The following is a 19574-nucleotide window of genomic DNA, read 5'->3' as shown; positions in this document are numbered from 1 at the left end:
TGGGTGGAGTTGTGAACAAACTGCCACACTTCTGGGACTACTGCGGACAGATACTATTTGTTTTCTACCTTATAATTTCGAATCCTTGGAAACTACACATATGATCTGATAAATTTCCTCCTCAAATTCTTTCTTCACTGCTTAAGACACCTCCTTTAAATGAGCAATTGCAAACCTGAATTTTACTTCAAAGTTTCTCTTTTTATTAGATGAACTAACATGGTTTTCATTCCAATCCCAAAGAAAGGCAATCCCAAAGAATGCTCAAACTACCACACAATTGCACTCATCTCACAGGCTAGCAAAGTTATGCTCAAAATTCTCCTAGCCAGGCTTCAGCAATACGTGAACCGTGGACTTCCAGATGTTCAAGCTGGTTTTACAAAAGGCAGGGGAACCAGAGATCAAATTGCCAACATCCACTGGATCATCGAAAAAGCAAGAGAGTTCCAGAAAAACATCTATTTCTGCTTTACTGAGTATGCCAAAACCTTCAACTGTGTGGATCACAATAAACTGGAAAATTCTGAAAGAGATGGGAATACCAGACCACCTGACCTGCCTCTTGAGAAACCTGTATGCAGGTCAGAAAACAACAGTTAGAACTGGACATGGAACAACAGACTGGTTGCAAATAGGAAAAGGAGTACATCAAGGCTGTATATTGTCACCCTGCTTATTTAACTTATATGCAGAGTACATTATGAGAAACACTGGGCTGGAGGAAGCACAAGCTGGAATCAAGCCGCGAAAAATCTCGAAAGCCTCAGATATGCAGATGGCACCACCCTTATGGCAGAAAGTGAAGAGGAACTAAAAAGCCTCTTGATGAAAGTGAAAGAGGAGAGTGAAAATGTTGGCTTGAAGCTTAACATTCAGAAAACTAAGATCATGGCATCTGGTCCCATCACCTCATGGGAAATAGATGGGGAGACAGTGGAAACAGTGTCAGACTTTCTTTTGGGGGGCTCCAAAATCACTGCAGATGGTGACTGCAGCCATGAAATTAAAAGATGCTTACTCCTTGAAAGGAAAGTTATGACCAACCTAGATAGCATATTAAAAAGCAGAAACATTACTTTGCCAACAAAGGTCCGTCTGGTCAAGGCTATGGTTTTTTCAGTGGTCATGTATAGATGTGAGAGTTGGACTGTGAAGAAAGCTGAGTGCTGAAAAATTGATGCTTTTGAACTGTGGTGTTGGAGAAGACTCTTGAGAGTCCCTTGGACTGCAAGGAGATCAGTCCTCAGTGTTCATTGGAAGAACTGATGCTGAAGCTGAAACTCCAATACTTTGGCCACCTGATGTGAAAAACTGACTCATTGGAAAAGACCCTGATGCTGGAGGGATTGGGGGCAGGAGGAGAAGGGGACGACAAGGATGAGATGGCTGGATGGTATAACCGATTCGATGGGCATGAGTTTGAGTAAACTCCTGGAGTTTGTGATGGACAGGGAGGCCTGGCGCGCTGTGATTCATGGGGTCGCAAAGAGTCGGACACAACTGAGCGACTGAACTGAACTGAACATTAAATATGTTAAGTGTATTTACCCTAGTTCCTCAATGATAAAATACTCTCAAGAGTCTTCTTCAGCACCACAATTTGAAAGCATCAGTTCTTCAGTGCCCTGCCTTGTCTGTGGTCCAAATCTCAAATGACTATTGGAAAGATCATAGGTTAGACTAGATGGACTTTTATTAGCAATTGGTGTCTTTGCTTTTTAATACACTAAAGTTTTTCATAGCTTTCCTTTCAAGAGGCAAGCATCTTTTGATTTCATGGATGCAGTCACGGTTCACAGTGATTTTAAAGCCCAGGAAGAGAAAATCTGTCACTCATTCCACTTTTTCCCTCTATTTGCTATCAAGTGATAAGACCAGATGTCATCATCATAGTTTTCTTAATTATGAGTTTTAAGCCAGCTTTTTCACTCACCTCATTCACCCTCATCAAGAGGCTCTTTAGTTTCTCTTCACTTTCTGCCGGTAGTGTGGAATCATCTGCATATCTGAGGTTGTTGCTCTTCATCCACACCATCTTGACTCTAACACTTAAGAAGCCTTTTCTAAAAGCAGATCTCTGAGCCTAGGCGGAGGAAAAGCGATTCAGAAGCCACCAGCTATTTCCCTCTTGGTAAGTGCTGAGGAGCTGGGGCAGGTGGTGGGGGTGGGGGGGGCGGTTGGTATGAGAGGCTGCCATCCGCCATTGTTTTTTCAGACTTTGGTTCTTGAATAGACTGTTTCATAGAGGGTGTGACTTAGTGATCAGTGACCTCCCTCATCCACTCAGAAGTCGGGGTATGATGGGCTTCTGTCTCTATGTTTCTTGTTCAGTCACTCAGTCTTGTCCAACTTTTTGAGACCCATGGACTGCAACATGCCAGGCTTCCTGTTCCTTCACCGTCTGGACTTTGCTCAAAGTCATGTCCATTGAGATGGCGATGCTATCTAAACCTCTGGTCCTCTCTCGTCCCCTTGGAATTCGGATGTGAACATCAAGGAAGAAGGATCAGTCCCACATAGCTAGATGCATATGAAAGAAATGGTTTCAATAAGTCCAGATGCTTGCACCTTCCCATACATAGAAGAACACTAAATCTCCTCATGTGAGAGTGTTTTTCCCTTACATTAATTGTCACTTTTAATATTCAGATTACCTGCCCCTTGCTGCAAACTTGTATATAGTGTCTCCTGCCTTGCTTCCTCAGCTGTCTGGGGTCACCTGACCCACTGTCTCCTGGGCTCAATCCTAACATTCCCACAAAATAAAACCTAACTCATTGTTCAGGCCACGTGTATTTTTTTATTTTCAGCCTATAGTTATGTCACTTATTACTTAACACAGATCATTATTTCCTTTGTTGTTCATCAGATATGCATTTAAGGCATCGTTTTCACAGATACTTCTCCATTCCCATGCATACTTTTGGACGTCCAAGGTGGCAGTAGGACTAAAGAGTCTAAGTGCCAATGCAGGAGGCCTAAGAGACCTGGGCTTGATCCCTGGTTCAGGAGGATCCCTGGAGGAGGAAATGGCATTCCACTCCAGTATTCTTGCCTGCAAAATCGCATGGACAGAGGAGCTGGTGGGCTAGAGTCCAAAGGGTCGCAAAGACTCAGACATGAGTGAGCGTCTAAGCACACACATTTTTAACCCAATGTTCACTGTTTTGCCTGCTTTATTTCCAGAGAAAGCTGTGATGGTCAAGAGGAAAAGATAAACTCACAATGCTAGGAACTGGAGCTTATCTCACCTTCGTGAGGATGCTCTTTGGAATCGCCCTAGCCCCTGTAAACCTGCAAACCCGCTTAATCATGCCTGTCCATGTACGAAAACTCTGTAACCCCTTTGTTCAAGGCTCAGAGCTTGGAGTGTTAACTCCTCTGGGCCCACCGGTGTAATGAACCTGAGTTATCCAACTCTCTGAGTGTGGTGTTTGGTTTCTCAAGTACTGGTTTCTGCAACATTTCTGGAGGCCCCAGCGAGATTCCAGCCACACTGGCCCCTTGAGCCGCTGGACTGGTGGCTCAGCCAGGTCAGAGCAGAGGACCCCGAGATGAATAAGGAGGCGTGACACCTGATGGTATTCTGGGTACTCTTTCAGACCGGTGTTCCAACTCTGGATGACCGAGCCCTGACCGGACTCATTGAAGGGACAGGCCAATTCACCAGGAATGGCCACAGGATCAGGTAAAGCCCCAGGGCCAGTCCCAAGTCAGGAGGTCTTACTCCAATGTGTAGAAGAGGAGACTGATCAGCTTCTTGGAGCTCCCAGGAAGGGAGCATCAGATAGGGAGACCTAGGGACTCAGGAAAAGGAGGTATTGTCATAACCTCTGAGTGACTGTGTATGCATGATTGCTGATTGAATGCAGTGAAAGTGAGCTTCACAGCCCACGGCCTTCAGAGACTGAAAGCGTCCAAACCCTGGGGTTCCGTGACGACCTCATAAGGCTGGAAGGCAGCGCCAGCCTCTTGGGGATTCGATCCCTCCCTGTGAGGCTGTGAGGGAGTTTGTACCGACCTGCCAATAGTAAGATGAATCTTAAATCTCCCTCAGGGGAGCGGCCAGGTGGAGAAAAATGAATGTGAACGAGACTCTTGACCAGCGCTCCAGTATTAAGGCTGCCAGATAAGACACAGGACTTTACCCTCTATGTACATGAAGAATCACACTGCCCTGGGGATCTCACACAGACAGTTGGGCCATGGGAGTGCCCAGTAACATAGCAGTCCAAACCGCTGGATCCAGTGGTCACAGGATGACCACCATGCCTTCGGGGATTAGCTGCCACTGTGATTCTGGCCAGAGAAGCAGATAAGCTTACACTAGGACAAAATGTAAAGGTTCCCCATGCTGTTCCTGCCCTGATGAACAAGGAACACAAGTGGCTGACCAACTCCAAGACGGTTCACTATCAACAACTGCTTTGCAAAATCTCACGGGTCCAACTCGAGACTGGGCGGACACTGAACCCCACTAGTTTTACCTACAGAAGCAGGAACCCCGACATAACTGTGAGGAGCTCATAGATGAGATTTACTCGAGCAGGCCTCACCTGATGGACATTCCCTTCTAGAACCCAGAACTGGAACTGTTCACTGACAAAAGCACTTTTATCTAAGACGGGCAGTGCAAAGCATGCTCTGCCATAACAACAACTGACAAGATAGTGAAGGCCGAGGCCTTGCCACAAGGGTGGTCAGCACTGCGGGCTGAGCTATGGGCACTCGCCCAGGCACTAAGGCACGCCAAAGGGAAAGGAGTCAACATCTATACCGAGGCAAGGTATGCCTTTGCTACTTTACATGTACATGGAGCCACTTATAAGGAATGGGGACTATTGACAGTGGGGGGCGTGGCGGGTGGGAAGACTAAAAACATAAAAGAAATCTTCAGCTGTTAGAAGCAGTCTGGAAGCCCTCCCAAGTGGCAGTCATCCATTGTAAAGGCCATCAGTGAGGAGCTGATCCAGTCAGCAATGGGAATCGGTTGGAGACCAGGCAGCCAAGGAGGTGGCGACACAACCCAGCCCCACAGTGAGCCCCGAGTCAATCTTTAAGGTCCTCTTGGCACCAGAATTGCCTCCATCTCCAAGGTATGGTGTTGGTGAAGACTCTTGAGAGTCCCTTGAACTGCAAGGAGATCCAACCAGTCCATCCTAAAGGAGATCAGTCCTGGGTGTTCACTGGAAGGACTGATGCTGAAGCTGAAACTCTAATAAGTTGGCCACCTCATGCGAAGAGTTGACTCGTAGGAAAAGACCCTGATGCTGGGAGGGATTGGGGGCAGGAGGAGAAGGGGACGACAGAGGATAAGATGGTTGGATGGCATCACCACCTCGATGGACATGGGCTTGAGTAGACTCTGGGAGTTGTGCTGGACAGGGAGGCCTGGTGTGTTGCGACTCATGGGGTCACAGAGAGTCGGACATGACAGCAACTGAACTGAACTGTCAAGAATTTCCTCCATCCCCAAGGTATACCAAGGAAGAAGATCAATGGACGCTAAATGACGGGAGAATAAAAGGAGGGCTGCTGGAGCTGCCAGATCAAAGACTCTTTGTCTCCAGCAATACAGAAATCCAGCTGGTAAAACAACATCATGAAAAAACTCTTTTAGGTAAACCTGCACTGGAGAGCTTACTGAGCCGCTTCTAGTGTGTTCCTAAGCGCCTAGCCCTGTGTGTGCAGATCAGTGCTACCTGTGTGACTTGTGGTCAGAGCAATGCCAGCCAAGGACCAAGACCCAACCCAGGGGTGCTGACCATTGGGACACTGCCCTTTGAAGATCTAGAAGTGGGCTTTACTGAAGTCAAGCCCTATAGGGGCTATAAGTATTTCAACACCTTTTCGGGATGGGCTGAAGCCTACCCCACATACCCTGAACGGGCATGAGAAGTGGCCAAGGCCCTGTGAAGAGACATGATCCCGAGATATGAGCTTCCTCTCTCCATAGGGTCTGACAACAGGCCAGCATTTGTGTCTCAGATAATCCAAACTTCATCCTGGACACTGGGACTCAAATGGAAGCTTCACATCGCGTACAGGCCTCAGAGCTCAGGGAAAGTTGAACGCATGAATTGTAACCTCAGGACTACATTAGCTAAACTCTGACAGGAGACCAGTTATCTTGGATTGACATGTTACCCCCCAACCTTACTCTGAGCCCAATGCACCCTGAGACCTGAGGCTATTCTCCCTTTGAGATCTTACATGGGAGAAAACCCCCAGTGATAGGAAAACTCAACGGAAACCCCTAACAACTAGCTGATCTGGAGATATCCCAAAACCTCCATTACCTGGGGAAAGTCTTCCACCATATCGCCCGAGAAACCTTCAAAAGGACACCCATTCCTTTGCGCAATTGGGTTCATCCCAATCATCCAGGAGTTGAGGTATGGGTTGAAGGTTGGCAAAAAGAACCATGTCAGCCAGGAGACAAGCCCTCACAGTTGTCCTGGCAACCCCTACTGCTCTTAAACTTACAGGCGTCATCCCTTGTATCCACCACACCAGAGTTAACAAGGCAGCAGCTTCCTGTGATGAGGACACCTGGAAAACCCCAGAAATCCCCTCAAGGTCTGGTTCCAAAAACAGTGGCATTCACCCACCAAAAATGCTGCGCCTGCTCTAGCCGCTCCAGAAGCTGACTAGTCACGTGCCATTCACGCACGGCAGAAGCTTGGGGATTCTTTAGCCTTGTTCAAGCCACACTCCGGCAGCTGGCTGGTCAACTCACGGAAGCTTGAGGATCTGGCTGTCAAGATATCAATGGATTTTTATTGTCAACTTTGGCCTCTATTCCTCATTGGTATTATTGTTGTACTCTTTGCTATAAGATTAGCTTCAGTCGCGCCCCAGTACTGGGATTTCTGACTGGATCAGAAGTTGCGGTTAGCTGTCTGTTAACTCACCGCAGTGGGAAGCTTCATTCTAATTAGATGTTTCTATGATCGGTTCTCCCTCCTATCTAAATCGCTCACAGGATAGCTGACCCCACTTCACGATAGGCTCAGTTGCTATAGCTGTGACAACTCAGAGATGCGGAGAAAACCTTTTGCTAGTGCTCAGTTACCTGTTATGTGCAGCTGCTTTGGAGCCTTTTGGTGTCCCTTGCTGTAACAGATGGAGCCGTTCCTTATCCATCATGCACCTGTCAACATTACAGTCAACCCTTGGAAAAATCCCTTACTCAACCATCAGCTAGAGCAATGTATAGATAGCCTATCCTATAGGCCGATCACCTTCTGCCTTCATAACCATGTGGTGTATATCCAGGGTCCTGGGTGCCAAAAATGGTTCCCAGCTGTGTCCCCCACTGCTGCTACCTTTCCCCCACCAGAGGATCCAAACCCCGGGCGGGACCCTGACACCATGGCCTTGCCATCACGCCCCTGTTCCTCCATCTACGCCCAAATGCCATGTAGATGTTACAACCCAGAACAGCTGTCTGTCTGCCAAATAAATGGGAAAACCTACTGGACAGGGACAATCATGCAAATGAAATCACGGACCAACTTTGCCCTTCAAAATCAGGCTCTGCCTGTTGGTAGTATGACGCAGGTTATAGAGTTAACTCCCCGTTAAACCTTCATCTGTACCAGATTCTCAACGCAACTCCTCACCTTCTATATGACACCAACCCCAGCTGGCCAGAGATTGCTGGCTTTGCTCATCCTTAGGAGCTCCACGGTATTTAGCTACACCAGTACCATTAAATATTGCAACAGCCATGGGAACTGTGACAGATCCACCCTTACAAGGGCCAGTCTTAAGGGCAATTGAGTTAACTCAAAAAGCTCCAGAATGCTTTACAAATGATGGAGGAACTGAAGTTGTAGGCAATTTAGCCAGGGACGAATGTAATCAAACTGTAAAAGGTGAATGGCCCACTCATCTTGCCACAGACACAATATGGTGCCGCCCCATCAAGGCCTTTTCTTTGTTTGTGGGACAGATGTTTACTTATGTCTACCAGTCAATGGATGGGTATCTGCACCTTAGCTTTCCTCGATCCCCAGATGAATATTGGCCCTAACAACCAGACTCTCACTGTACCTCTGACAGCACAGACCTGGTCAAAAAGAGCCATCCAGGTTAGCCAAACCAAATGGTTGGTTTGGAAGTTTTGGCTAGGGTAAGTATTGGAATAGGAGGAGTTGCTTCATCAATCACCTTCTACCATACACCATCCAAGGACTTCACATGAAGGAGGAAACAGAACAGGCTCTATCTTGAAAGCAGGACTCCATCTTGGGCAGGACTGTGGACTTTGAGCTATATGTCTAGTATCTAAGGAAACGACATATCAACTGGAAAACTAGGCCCCCGGAAGAGCCCCAGGGCTCTCCTTTGCCTAAAAGAATACCCTAATTATCTGTGTAACCGAATAGAATCATACATTCTATTACGCTTTTTGGGTATGACCACAGGCTTATTGGTCTTAACTACCTAGGCTTAACTACCTAGGCTTCAGGCATATGATTGCTGGTTAACTTTGATTGTATCATTCTTTTTCCAATGTTCAGACTAGTTTCAGGGAACGTTATACACTTAGGGTATAGAAGGCTTTCACAAAAACTGGTTGGGGTCCTTGGCTAAGAGGAGACTCTGCCTTGGCTCCGCCAGTGTCATAAACTGCACTCCACTATCTGCGTTGTCCTTCTGAGTGAGTTTGTTTCCCAGAACGCGTGGCTACAACACACAGGCAACATTGAGAGAGCAGCCACATCTTTAGTGGCCTTACAGGAGCAGCTAGATTTCTTGGCTGAGGTGTTTTTACAGAATGGGAGAGGGCTCCACCTACTGACAGCTGAGAAGGCGGGACTCTGCCTCTTTCTCTTGAAGGAAGAACGCTGCTTTTGTGTAAACCAATTAGGAATAGTCAGAGACATGGCCCAACAGCTAAGGGAATGAATCATGAAAAGCAGAGAGGAACTAGCAAATTCCTGGGGTAATTGGAACAGTACCTGGAGCTGGGAATTGTGCCTTCTCCCAATAACCAGTACTCTCTTCATGTCCTTTCAGGCCCTTTTTTTGGCCCTTGTATTATCAAAGTTATTACCCAGTTCATCACCTCTCGAGTGGAATCTATAAAGTTACAAATGTTAACAGCTCAATATAGTCCCCTAAACGACGGGGAGCTCTGAATGTCCTATCAAACATGAGATGATGCTTTCTACAATGAGTGATAGAAGCATCAAGAGGGTGCAATGAAGAGGAAAAACTACAGATTTTTTTCATAGCCTCCTTCTCCTTCTGCCTCTGTAACTCAGCTTCCTTTTTGCAAAGTTATGATCACGAAGGTCTCATAATGTGATGACTCACAATACTAGGAACTAGAATTAATCTAACTCATCCTTGTCCCAATTACAGAACTAGACTGGGACTACAACACAGCTAAAGATGGGATCAGAGTCATTTTGTCAGATATATTCTTGAAGGACTCAGGCAGGGGTGTGCTAAGCCTTTAAGGTAAAGTCATTTAGTCGTGTCCGTCTCTTTGCGACCCCATGGAATGTAGCCTGCCAGGCTCCTCTGTCCATGGGATTTTCCAGGGAAGAGTCCTGCATTGGGTTGACATTTCCTTCTCCAGGGGATCTTCCTGACCCCGGGATTGAACCTGGGTCTTCAGCATTGCAGACAGACGCTTTACCATCTGAGCCACCAGGAAGCACATTAAAGTAAGCCTTTAAACTATGGCAAATTGGCAGACATAAAACAGCAGGAGAAGGAAGCTGCTGGTAAATTCCTAGATAGACGGAGACAAGCAGATTCACTGAGATTGATCCCAAAAGTGAAGAGGGAAAAGTGATCTTAAAGGATAGATTTCTCATTCAGTCTAGATACCAGCCATAAGCTATTAAAAACGGGCATATGGACCAAATCAGTCTTTAGATAATCTGTTCCAACTGGCTCAGACAGTCTGTTATGGTAGGGATTATGAGGAAAAGAAAGAAAGACAGAAAAAGACAAAGGAACAGGTGGAAGCCTTCTCAATGGCTATGAAAACCCTTCTTAAACAGCCTGAGAAAGATGCCCAGAGGGACCCAGGTGAAAAGGGATGGAGTTGCTACTGCTGTGGAAAGGAGGGTCACCTCAAGCAGGATTGCCCTCAGGCATCTAAGCTGCCCCCAGTTCCATGTCCAGTCTGCAAAGGACCACACTGGAAGAGAGACTGCCCCCAGAGGCGTAGGTCTCAGGGGTCGGACTCTCAAGACAATCAGGACTGAAGGTGCCCAGGGGTCCCCACACAAGCTCCCCTCCTAATTACACCTGAGGAACCCCAGGTATTAATAACTGTGGGAGGCCAATCTGTCGATTTCCTTTTAGATACTGGGGCAACTTACTCTGTGTTCTGAAACCCCTGGCCCACTATTTTCCCAATCTGCTTCTGTAATGGGATTGTCTGGACAAGCCAAAAGATGGACCAGATAATCTATGTGAGCCTACTTCTGCTGACTCTAAAAATCCTGAGTCTGCCGTTTGATCCTCAAGACAATGTCCTCCCGTCCTGGGCTCATTCCTACTCTGAATTCCACAATCAGTCTAACTGCTGGGTCTGTGGAGTGCTCCCCTCTTCATCAGTGGAAGGCCTCCCGTGGCGGACATCTCCACTTCAAGGAAAAGACTCTCCAAGTCTGCAAATACCGTCAATAACAATCACATGTGATGCCTCATCTTAAACTGATGACATCTAACAACCTTAAGCTGGACTAATGTACCTATAGACATAACCTGACTTTTCATTTTGATTTTAACTTGGTTTAATGACTCTTTTGCCTGTAACTGTATAATGGGATTTTCTAACCGTCTAAAAGCTTTTAGTTTAGAAATGGTTGTCTAAGCTTCCTCGTAGGAAGGAGCCTAGACACAGCCTCCTCCAACTATTACTTGGGGCCCCTGAATCAGAGACCCTCAATATGAGGGTTAGGAGAATAGTTTGCCTCAACAACCATTTAGGGACCACACCCCTTAACAGCAGAAGTAGTTATGGAACAGAAACGATGCCCCGTTCCCTTGGCAACACAATTCTAAAAGAAAGTGGGGTGGGATATAAGAGAGTCATTTCCTAGGTAGGTTGAAAAGAAGTCCAGGGGTCCCCAAGGAGAGAGAGGTCTGGAATACTCAAGGAGGAAGAAAGGACAAACTTTTTACTTTTTTCCCTCTACATTCCTTAGGATTATATAATAATAATGAATCCTGCCTGAGGACAGTCTCTGGATTAAACCTTCTAGCTAATCCTGTTATCTTAAAATGTAAATTATGGGAATAGATCTGGTGATGTCTTTACAACCTCCAGACATTCTTTGGATTCATTGGAGAGTATGTAACTCCATGGCTAACACTAGCAAGCGGGTACTCTTTCTGCCCCCTTCTGATGTCTATGTCAGAAGCTTTCTCTATCTCCTTTATACTTTAATAAAACTTTATTACACAAAAGCTCTGAGCGATCAAGCCTCGTCTCTGGCCCCGGGTTGAATTCTTCTCCTCCGGAGGCCAAGAACCCCGGCGTCTTTGCGTGATTCAGCAACAACCTTTCAGTAGGAGTGGTGGTTGCAGGTTAAAGAGCTCTGTTGATGCCCTCCAAGGTAGTTTCTCAAAACTCAGAAGTGCGTTTGCAGCATAACATCCCCAGAGAAGACAGAATAGGAGAAGGAAGAAGAGGAAACGACAGCTTCTCAGGTAAATGTCCTATCCTGGGTCTCCGGCTGTGTCTGCTTTTCCTCCTGAAATGCCCTAATGAGAATATGCAAGCCTTTAGTTCTCTGCTCTTAATTTTTCTTCCCAGGCATTTGTTATCATTTTAGTTTTCCCCATTTCCTCTTATTATAGCGAAGAGCTGCACTTTAGACTACTTCCTTGTGTCCCAGAGCCTTTTCTCCGTTGTCTGCATCCTCACTTTCTATGGAGCATGATGAATTCTCAACATGAATCAGCGACTTTGAACTGTTGAAACTATTCTTTTTGTGAGAGATCAGCATGGGGAGTCACTCCTATCCTCACTCCCACTGGGATGTGGTTTGGTGTTTGGATTTTAGGGACGTTGGGAAATGCAGTGATGACTTAGCACCTGGATGCAATTTAGATATCTAAAACTGAGTTTGAAAATGCCATTATCCATAGAACAAATTCTCTTCTGTCCATGGGATTTTCCAGGCAAGAATTCTGCAGTGGGTTGCCATTTTCTCGTCCCGGGGATTCTCTCCACCATGAGACTAAAGCCGCATCTCCTGCATTAGCAGGCAGGTTCTTTACCACTGAGCCAGCTGGGAAGCCCAGTGACTCGACTCAGTGGTCCAGAGTTTTTCAGAAAATGTTCAGAAATAAAAAGAAAACTAGGAGATACTGTCCTTTGCATTGCTAAGACTTACTAGTTAAATGCATTATTAGGATACTAAACAGGGGAAGTATAGGTGACATGAAATTTGCATAAAATTAGCATTTTAAAATGTTAGACTCAAGTTATAATTTCCTTGTTAATTCCAGAATGCCCAGGCAGTGATAGTGCATCTTTCATGTGATCCATTTACACCATGATATCTGGTGTAATGATGTAATGATACCACTGTTTCTGGAGACGTCTCTTTGACATCATGAGGCTATGAAATTCATACTTCTTTCCTCTCTCTTTAAAGAAGATTGTAGAAGAAAGGAATAAGGAATGTGTGGAAATGCTCATAGTTAATGGAGAAACTTCCCCATCTTGGTTTCTCTTTGCTTCTGAGAATGAACACTCATTGTGTGGATTATGGATGCTGGGTGTTTGGGGTAGGTGTATTGATCATCCAAGCCCAGGTGTGATGTGAAGATTATGGTACATGCAGACAAAGCTCATTCGTCTTCTACAAAAGTAACCCCTGATAAGTAGACCTTTCTATCCTGATGTCCTTAAAACATGGCCATAGTCTGCTCCTGAATCGCGGAATTAAAAATGGGTGAACAATAGCTGTAAATCAAAGAATCAGGGCTATGGGAAATCCAAGATGGCTGCCTGGCTTTTCCCAGCTCCCTGACAAACCTCATTTTTATTTGATGGGTTAAAGCCTTCCCTGGCTACAGGGTTAATGCCCTCAAAATGAAAAAAATATGTTTCACTGAATAGTAAGTTTTTCATTGTTAAAGTAAGTTTCTAGTTTTCTTAATTAAGGTCTAGTGTTTACCAAGACTCATTTCTGAGATAGTTCCTTGTTATGTTATATTTCTAAAAGATTCAATTAAGTTATTATAAAGGACACTAAGTTTGTTTCTAAAGCTAATCTCAGGAAGCAGTCTTCAGATAAAGATGAGATGCTCCATGATGTACAACCAGGAGATTAACACCAGGCTTTAGTCATTTAAGAAATGAAGTCAGATGACCTGGGGTATACTGGGCTCTACCTAATGAAAGTTCTTGACTTATCATTCTTACTTATGACCTTCCTAATAACTGCCAGCTATAGCTATATTATTTTCTATATTGCTTGTTTCAGATTGTTTCTTATGTTACTCAACATGTGACTGAGCCTGTGATAAAATTCTGATACACAGTTCCAGATGAGATCAATGATTGTAATAATGTAACACTAGATATGGGAAGAAGCAAGAACAGGGAATGTTTTCCTGGACCAAGAGGCTAGTAAGACAGGTATGGTCCAGAGATTTTGCCTCTCACAAGGCCTGCTCTAGAAACAGCACATTGAGTGGCCTATCAATGGAACCTTCCCTAGAACTGGGAATGAGCTTTCCCAGTGCCGTGGGACACAATGGCCAAGAAGTGCCCCCAAAGCATGGTCAAATAAGTGGCTACAAAGGGACCCTGCGGACTGGACTCTGCCAGCTGTCTCTACAAAGAGGACATCATGACCATTTCAAGTTGCCGACCTTCAACAGCCCCCAAAAGGAGCTCAGAGTAGAGATCAGAAAGAAGGCACTCTGAGCTCCGAGAAAAACCCAGAAGAACTGGCCTTCTGATAGTCAGATACTTTCAGGTAAAGATTTTATGAGCCCAAATTCTTGCTTCTTCTCGTACCTAGAGAAACACTAACGTGACGAACCAATGTCCAGTTCTGGTTCTCCTGGCTAGCCCATGAGCAACTTTTCTACTTCTTTTCATCTTTGGGCCATGTACCTTTAACTTTCTTGTAAAGTTTGTTTCTTTTAAAATACCACACATTTCAAAGTGGTCGTGCAAGAATATTTCCTGACCAACACCTAGACAATGCTGAAACAAGTCACCTTATCATTCCATGGGCTCTCATTGCCCTCCATCAATGCACCCTAACAGACTAGGAAAAGGGAACTCAGATTCCAATGGCACCCCTGCTCAGCCTGAAGAAGCCAGAGTGGTCATCGCCCCTTTCTCCTTGAAACTGGAATCCCTAATGTGTGAGAAGAGCAATGGGTAGATAGTTAGACATGTGCAAGGTATTAACAGGGGCCAAAGAATTGGCCTTAAAAATAAAGTGAGGGAGGTATGTGGTGACCCACGGACTAAAGAGTAGATAAAACCAAGGAGGGTCTTGGAATGCAGGAATGGAAAAACAAGACCCTTAGCAACTTTCTTGCCCCATGCTGTAACTATTGATGGATTGCAGGTCCTTCTGAGCAGCATAAACTGTCTCCTCTCCTACCCCATAAGGAAATGTATTTTTCTTTTTCTTTTTCTTGGGGGGGGGGGAGAATCTATTTTTCTTACTCTGCCCCCCACCTAGTATATGTGCCTCATCCATTCAGCAAATGATCCACAAGACCCCTATCCCACTCCTTGTACCCTGGCTATGAAAGTGGACTGAGGACCCCTGTTCAACATCCGTTCTCATTTGAGCTGGCCTGCTGTTCTAACAGCGTCCCCCATTCTAATAAACTTGACTTCCCTCTCATTTTGTCTCATGTCTGGAATTTCTTTTCCAACCCGAGCCTAGACCAAGAGAAGGGTTACTATCCTATTAGACTTGTTAAAATCTGTAAAACAGTTACAGTTCCATTCTTAAGTATGAATTCTTACCTTACTATTCTATTACATTGAGGTTCAAAATCGTCATTCATCAAGCAGAATTTTCAACATTGCTAACTCAAATAACCTTGCTAAAAATGTGGCCCTTTGGCCCCACTTCAGAACTCTTGGCTCAGACACACTTTAAAAAAATTTTTTTCATGTTTCTTTGATAAACAATTTATCCTATGTCACACGAGTAGAACACTGAAAAATAAATCTACTATCTTCAATCTTTCCCAGCATCAGGATCTTTTTCAGTGAGTCAGTTTTTTGCATCAGGTGGCCAGAGCATCAGAGCTTCAGCATCAGTCCTTCCAATGAATATTCAGAACCTATTTCCTTTAGGATGGAGTGGTGTGTTCTTATTGCACACCAAGAGACTCTCAAGAGTCTTCTCCAACACCACAGTTCAAAAGCATTAATTCTTCAGCACTCAGCGTTCTTCATGGTCCAACTCTCACATCCACACATGACTACTGGAAAAACCATAGCTTTGACTAGACGACCCTCTGTCAGCAAAGTAATGTTTCTGCTTTTAATACGCTGCCTGCTTTGGTCACAGTTTTCCTTCCAAGGGGTAAGCGTCTTTTACTTTCATGGCTGTAGTCATCATCTGCAGTGACTTTGGAACCCAGAAAATAAAGTCAGTGCTTTCACTGTTTCTCCTGCCGATTGCCATGAAACGATCTGACTGGTGCCATGATCTTCGTTTTGTGAAGGCTGAGTTTTTCAGCTTTTTCACCGTCTTCTTTCAGTTTCATCAACAGACTCCTCAGTTCCTCTTCGCTTTCTGCTATAAGGGTGGTGTCATCTGTACATCTGAGGTTATGAATATTTCTCCCTGAAATCTTGATTCCAATTAGTGCTTCTTCCAACCTGATATGTTGCATGACATACTGTGCATATAAGTTGAATAAGCAGGGTGACAATGTACAGCCTTGACGTACTCCTTTCCCAATTTGGAATCAGTCCATTGTCACATGTCCAGTTCTCACTGTTGCTTCTTGACATGCATACAGATTTCTCAGGAGGCAGGTATGGTAGTCTGGTTTTCCCATCTCTTGAAGAATTTTCCACAGTTTCTTGTGATCCTCACATTCAAAGACTGTGGGGTAGCCAAAAAAGATGTAGTTGTTTTTCCAGAACTCTCTTGCTTTTTATATGATCCAAAGGATGTTGGCAAATTGATCTCTGGTTCTTCTGCCATTTCTAAATCCAGTTTGAATATTTGGAAGCTCTCAGTTCACGTACTGTTAAAGCCTTGCTAGGAAAATATTTGAGCCTTTATTATTGTTTTTAAATGAGGGAAATTATATAGTAGTTTGAGCCTTCCTTGGCATTGTCTTTCTTTGTGATTGGCATGTAAACTGACCTTTCCCAGTCCTGTGTCCACTGCTGAGTTTTCAACATTTGCTGGCTTATCTAGTACAGAACTTTAGCATTATCATCTTTTAGGACTTGAAATAGGCCAGCTGGAGTTCCATCACCTCCACAAGCTTTGTTGGTCATCATGCCTTCTAAGTCCTACTTGACTTTGGATGCCAGGATGTCTGTTACTAGGTTTGTGATCACACCATCATGGTTATCTCTGTCATTAAGATCTTTTTTGCATAGTTCTTCCATGTATTCTTGCCAACTTTTCTTAATATCTTCTGCTGCTTTTAGGTCCAACCCGTTTCTGTCCTTTATTGTTCCCATCTTTGTTTGAAATATTCCTGGTACCTCTAATTTTCTTAAAGAGATCTCTAGTTTTTACCGTTCTATTGATTTCCTTCCTATTTACGTCTCCACAGAGCAATGAGTAGAGTTCCCTCTTTCAGTCATAGTTTTAAAGTCCCTCTTATTTAATTTCTTAAAACTAGTACTTTATTAAGTTTATCTTATTTGTATTCAGCTTCGTTGACAATGTCTTATGTGTCCTCAGTTTCTGATTAACTCTTTATCACTATCATTTATGACTTTTAGATTGAAACATCTAATAGACCATTCTCAGAAACTTGTGTGGCAAGAAGTGGATTTAAGAATTATTAGGCACCCAGGATTTGTGAAAGTGTTTAGTGTCTCCACTTAAGATGACTAAAATCAGGAAGTAATCATTAGATTGCCTATCACCTCTTAATTCAGTGGTGCTTGGAGGTTTTTATCTTGTTTCTTCCCCTATCACCTATGTCTTTGCCATCTCATTTGTCCAGCATTCTGTTTGTGGTCTCTCTTTTGAAGGCTACAGGAACCTAGTTAGCCTTCCTTCTGGTGTCTGCACCTTGGTGGGTGAGATTGATCCAGAGGTTTGTGCCCTTATCCTCTCTTGATCTGGGCTTTGTTTGCTGTTAACCGTGACCAGAGCCTGCTGTGGATATTCAGGGCTGTTTCCCCATTGTTCTGTGGTTGTTACTGCCCTCTCTCTGGTGGTGCCTGCTCCCTGCGTGGTGGAATAGAGCCCCCAGACCTGAATCTTAGCTGTGATTGTGATCTGTGGTGCGAGGCAGGTGGGACTGGAGCACCCGCACGTGGAGAAAAGTCTCTGAGTATTACTCCTCTGGGTATGTTCACTCAGGATGTGCTCTGGTTCCCCTCCCATGTGTTCTGCAGGCTCTCATGTGATGTAGTGTTGGCACTGCTCTTGGCCCCACCTTAACCACGGGCATGATGGCACATGGCTCTGGTGTCTCGCAGATGTTGTTTTCACAAGGTCACTGGCATAGATTCAGTGAAGTCAGGTCCTGGGATTGCATTCAGCGTGGAGCTGGACCCTCTGGTGCTCTGGGGCAGCTCAGGCTCTGTCCTGGCCCAGCCCCCTGGTGTGGGAGCCCACAGAGTCTACAGCAGCTAGAGCTGCCCCTGCCTTGACTGAGAGAGCGCTGGTAGGTGATTCAGATGCTCTGGAGGGGCTGAGGTTACACAGCCGGTCGTGGGTGTGAGACCGTGGCTTCTATTGCTGCAGGGAGAGGTGTCAGCTTTTCTTCTTCATCCCTGGGGCTCAGCTGTGCTTTCAGCTCCATCTGCGCGTGTGGGCAACTCACAGGTGTCTGCTCCTGAGCTGCCCCAGAGCGCAGGAGTCTGCTGATTGTGGAGGAGGTCGATGGGGGAGGCCGTGCCTGGGGGCTCAAAAGACTACATGGGTGGAGTTCTTCATAGTCCCTTGCAAGGACAAGCTGGCACAAAGGACAAGGGGTGCAATGGGCTTCTTCTTTGGGCATCAGTCACCAATGGCACTCTGCTTTATGGTGGCTCAGGCTTCCAACTCAAGCATCCCACTTGTAGAGTCCACACTCACCCCATCCCTTCAGGATGTTTCCTTACAGCCAACTGCAGTCCTCTGCTGCGTCTGCTCTCCAGAACCCACATTCCCGCACCCAGCCCTTGTCTGCAGCGGTGGACACCCTCTCAGGCTGGGTGGGCAGGGCAGGGGTCAGGCCCCCCTGTGCAGGTCTCTCTCTGTCCTACTGCCACAGGCTGGTTGCCGTGTTCTCTTCCCACAGAGAATGAGGCTCTCCTTCTGTCCAAACTGAGTCCCCGACGAGGGGCTTCCCCAGATATGGAGACCTCTTCTGACTTTCATCTCCCCCAGGATTGCAGGCCCCAACACACTTCCTCTCCTCTTCCTTTTCCTTCTTCTTTCTTTTATCCTACCTGGCGCAGCAGGAATCTTTCTTGTTTTTTTTTAGATTTCGAGGGGCCTCTGCTAGTGCTTAGCGGGGCTCTGTGAGAATTGTTCCATTTCTCATTCATTTGGGCAGAGATGACCTCCACGTCTGCCTAAACCACTGGTATCTTGATCCTTCTGTCTCCATTTTATTCTTAAACTAGCTAATGGTCATCAATTTTCTCTAAATCTTTAAAGTTATTCACTGAGAATAGCAGGTAAAATTACTTGCTATTTGCAATCTTTCAGCTATGACTCCACAAGACATCCAAGATTTGATGCCAAAGAATCCAGCATTAGAAGATGTATTCCCAAAAGCAAACCTAGGAATATATCAAACATTTCAGCTCAGAAACTTAAATTTAATGAAAGACTGGGAATGTACGAGAGTATATGAAAGATGGAGAGTGTGTTTAAGTGGACATAAAGAAATGCAGACAGTTATACATAATGCTAACATTACTGCAAAAAGAAATCAGCAACATGAGTCAAACTGGGAAAAACACTGCCTTCAGTCTTCAACATCTGCAGAGAAGTGTAAGTATTTAAGAAAAGATTTCCATCCTTTTGTGAAACATACATGTTCTCTGAAAGGAAATATGGAAAATCTGGAAGGTGATCTAATCTCTACTGCAAATACTCATTCAGACAATTCTGAACTTAGGCTTCAACTAAACATACATTCAAGCATGTCTGAACACCTACAATTTAACAATGAGTGGGAAAACTCACAATCTAAACAATTTGAGAGATCCATGACCAGGAGGTCATTATTCTTCCCCCAACAGATATTTTCTCTGCATTCCAAGATGTATAATATTGATGATAATGGAAGAGACGTAATCCAACCGTCATTGTTCAATACATATTGTGATGTGGTTAATACACAACATTGCATGTGTATTAAAATGAGTCAGACCTTAAGTAAGAGCTCCAGCTCCAATAATTACA

General features: G+C 45.0%; 1 pseudogene; it reads left to right on the top strand.

Annotated features, from left to right (window-relative positions):
• The first annotated feature begins 703 nt into the window (after positions 1–703).
• LOC122692866 lies at positions 704–17810 on the top strand (annotated as a pseudogene).
• The last annotated feature ends 1764 nt before the right edge of the window (positions 17811–19574 follow it).

This window comes from Cervus elaphus, chromosome 4 (genome assembly GCF_910594005.1).
Source record: "Cervus elaphus chromosome 4, mCerEla1.1, whole genome shotgun sequence".
NCBI classification, from domain to species: Eukaryota; Metazoa; Chordata; class Mammalia; order Artiodactyla; family Cervidae; genus Cervus; species Cervus elaphus.
The sequence above is the reverse complement of the archived record's forward strand: the minus strand, read 5'-3'. Positions and strand labels throughout refer to the sequence as shown.